Consider the following 4,252-nt stretch of genomic DNA (forward strand, 5'->3'; position numbering starts at 1 on the left):
AAGGAATCCATCTGTACCATTTTCATGCATGTTAGAACAACTTATAGCTGCTGTTTAGCACAAATCAATTAAATGGCATTTAAATAATCACATATGGAGTTTGAATTTGAATCTTGGATTCAAACCAACTTCATTTAATCTGGTTCTAGTTGTATTAGCCCAAAACACATTCATTTTGCCATGTCATGATCATGCATCATATTGTGCATTGCATTGATTGTGTTCCCTTCTGTGTTGCCGGTATTTGTCCCCTCTCGATAGACGTGATACCGATGATGTGATCGTTGACACTGATGAAGACTCAATGTTAACTTCAGAAGTGCCAGGCAAGCAAAACCCCCTTGTTCATTCCGATACAATCCTACTCTCTCGCTCCTGCTCTCTTTTACTGCATTAGGACAACACCGATTCATCTGTTACTTGCTGCGGTAGCTGAACCCCTTTATCCTTTGCATGACCTGTCATTGCCACAGTAAATAGATGAAACCCACTAGCATGAGTAGGAGTTGTTTGAGCCCTGATGTGCCTACTCATTCATGCTTGTTTGTCATGCCTGCTACTGCTTAGAGTTGAGTCAGGTCTGATTCATCGGGGATGAAACAGAGGTGTGTGAACATGTCCTACTGTGTGTGAGCTAAGTGTGTGAACACGATTTGGTAAAAGGTGTCGGTGAGAGGCCATGTAGGAGTACATGGTGGGTTGTCTCATTGAAGCCGTCCTCAGGAACTGAGTTCTGTGTTTGTGATCCATGATTCAGCTACTACCATACATTGGGCCCTGAAATATGACCCCGCTCGACTTCTTATTCACCCTTGTCCTCTGTCCAGGAGTTGCAAGTAGTTTCTGGTGTTTGTAGTATGCTGGAGGCCGTGGACAGCGCTGACCGTACGGGTGGGCTGTGATGCGGTAGGCACGTGGCCGGGTAAACCGGGCGCCCGTTTGGTGTCACGGAACCCTGTTCACATCGTTTGGGGCTGTGAGCGAAACTCCGGCCGGATCTCCTCATGGATGGAACCCGAATAGGCGATAAACCTGGACTAGAGACTTGAGTGTTTAGGTAGGTCGTGGTCTACACCCACGTCGGCTTTCGCTTGAAGTCTGCCGAGCACATGTCGTGTGCAGACGCTAAGTGGTGGAAACATGTATGAAGAAGTACACCCCTGCAGGGTTAACATCATCTAGTCGAATAGCCGTGTCCGCGGAAAAGGACTTCTGGGTTGCTTATATCAGTTCATAGACAAGTGAAAGTGGATACTCTAAAATACGCAAGATAAGCGTGAGTGCTATGGATGGCATTCTCGTAGGAAGACGGGAGCGGATCCATAGTGGTGTATTGATATGGTGAATATGTGGACTCGTGTGCGCCACCTCAAAAGAGTCGCTTGCAGTCGTAGTTTAGGATAGCCACCGAGTCAAAGCTGGCTTGCTGCAGTTAAACCGCACCATCCCCTTGTTGAAAATGATGCATATGTAGTTAGTTCTGATGTAAGTCTTGCTGGGTACATTTGTACTCACGTTTGCCTATTTTATGTTTTTGCAGAGAGACTTCAGTCTCACTAGTAGTTCCACGTGGACTTCGACGTTTAGCTTGTTACCTCAGCTACGATCTTGTGCCCTCGGCAGGATCTGATCGATAGTCAGGCTTCTCAGCCTTTTTCATTTATAGATGTCTGTACTCAGACATGATAGCTTCCGCTTGTGCTTTGACTTGTATGCTCTGATTGTTGGGTCATGAGACCCATGTTTGTAATGTCTCACTCCTCGGAGCCTATTGAATAAATTACTTGAGTCGTAGAGTCATGTTGTGATGCCATGTTGTATCTGCACATATCGAGCATATTGTGTGTATGCTATTGAAATGCTTGGTATGTGTGGGATCTGACCATCTAGTTGTTTATCTTTAGTAGCCTCTCTTACCGGGAAATGTCTCCTAGTGTTTCCACCGAGCCATGGTAGCTTGCTACTGCTCCGGAACACTTAGGCTGGCCGGCATGTGTCCTTCTTCGTTCCTGTGTCTGTCCCTTCGGGGAAATGTCACGCGATGAATACCGGAGTCCTGTTAGCCCGCTACAGCCCGGTTCACCAGAGTCCTGCTAGCACGGTGCTACAGCCTGGATTCACTCGCTGATGACCGACACGTTCGATGCTGGGTCATGGATGCCTGTCCCTGTAAGTTTGTGCCACTTTGGGTTTACGACTAGCCATGTCAGCCCGGGCTCCTTATCATATGGATGCTAGCGACACTGTCATATACGTGTGCCAAAAGGCGCAAACGGTCCCGGGTAAAGGTAAGGCGACACCCGTGGGAATACCGTGCGTGAGGCCGCAAAGTGATATGAAGTGTTACATGCTAGATCTATGTGGCATTGAGTTGGGGTCCTGACAATGGCGCCGCCGCACTCGGCGTGTTCGCCGCTCACCACCTTGGGCTTCACATTGAAAATCTTCAGCCATAGGCCAAAGTGAGGCGTAATCCAGAGGAAGGCCTCGCACACAATGATGAACGTCGAGATATTGAGGAAAGAGTTAGGGGAAAGATCATGAAAGTCAATCCCATAGTAATACATGACTCCGCGAACGAAGAGGTGAAGGGGAAACCCGAGCCCCCGGACAAAATGGGGAAGGAACACGACTCTCTCGAAGGGCTCCGGAGTAGGGACAATCTGTCTCGCTGGGGGGAGACGGTGGCCAATCTTCTTGGCCAGATACCCGGCTTCCCGGAGCTTCTTAATATCCTTCTCCCGGACGGTAGAGGCCATCCATCTACCTCCTGCTCTGGATCCGGACATATTCGGAAAACCTCTCTTCGATGGGAAAGAAGAGTGTTTGGGCGCCAGGGCTCGAACAGAGGGGAATGAGCTAGCGGAAGGAGAAGGCGTGGGTAAAGAGGAAGAGACCTTGTCTCTTTATAGAGATGGTAAAAGCTTTTGCGCCTCCCCACTTGCCTGGTGGAACCCGCTCACCTCCCGCTCGCCGCGATTAGCGGTGCGGTTGGATTACCCATACCCGTATTGACGAGAATCCGTAGTAAGGGGACACAATCTCTGCTTTGACAAAACGTGTCAAGGAAACTGCCTCGCAATATGCGTTGTGGCTGGTCGAAGGAAAACGGTTCGAATAATGACCCAACCGTAATGACGTGTCACGTCGTCTAAAAAATTGTCAGCTGAAGTATCGTTCTCTCTACCGTGGTATGTGAAAGATCATTTTGCAGATCCGGACACGGTCTACGTGTTCGATAATAACCTTGGAGTAGTCGGAAGGAGGAACCCGCCTTGCAATGCCGAAGACAAGACTGCGCGATGGACTCATCGTCATTGAAGCCTGGTTCAGGGGCTACTGAGGGAGTCCTGGATTAGGGGGTATCCAGACAGCCAGACTATATACATCGTCCGGACTATTGAAGCATGAAGATACAAGACTCAAGACTCTGGCTCGTGTCCGGATGGGACTCTCCTTTGCGTGGAAGACAAGCTTGGCGATCCGGATATTATATTTCCTTCCTTGTAACCGACTCCATGTAAACCCTAGCCCTCTCCGGTGTCTATATAAACCGGAGAGGATGGTCCTTAGAAGGCCGATCACATTTACAATCATACCATCATAGGCTAGATCCTAGGGTTTAGCCTCTACGATCTCATGGTAGATCTACTCTTGTACTACTCATTCTTCAATATTAATCAAGCAGGAAGTAGGGTTTTACCTCCATCGAGAGGGCCCGAACCTGGGTAAACATTGTTTCCCTTGCTTCCTGTTACCATCAGCCTAAGACGCACAGATTGGGACCCCCTACCAGAGATCCGCCGGTTTTGACACCGACACCAGTGAGGGGTCTTCTCGACCAGTTTGGTCGGAACCGCCAGGAGAGGGCTGGCATGCGTGGCGTCGACATAGACCCAGCGCCATATGATGTTCTCCACCTTCTTTAGGATCTTCATGTCAATAAGGGTCTTGAGCATCTCATCGTCGACGCGGAAGAAGGCGCCGTCTGAGTAATGAGATCTAGAGGAGAAAACCCGCGGGTTGTAAAAGGCCCGGAAGAGAGCCATGGACGGCATCACCCCCAGGAAAACCTCGCAGAGGTAGGAAAAGACGGGAAGGACAAGGACGGAGTTGGGATGAACGTGGAGTAGGCAAATCTCATAGTGCTCCAGGATAGCAAGGAGGAAATCATAGAAAGGCGACACCAACCAGGCGAAGAGCGAGTGGAAGAAGATGGGGACCACCATTGGCCCGAGGTCTCCGCTCGGGT

Source organism: Triticum dicoccoides, chromosome 5B (assembly GCF_002162155.2).
Source record: "Triticum dicoccoides isolate Atlit2015 ecotype Zavitan chromosome 5B, WEW_v2.0, whole genome shotgun sequence".
NCBI lineage: Eukaryota > Viridiplantae > Streptophyta > Magnoliopsida > Poales > Poaceae > Triticum > Triticum dicoccoides.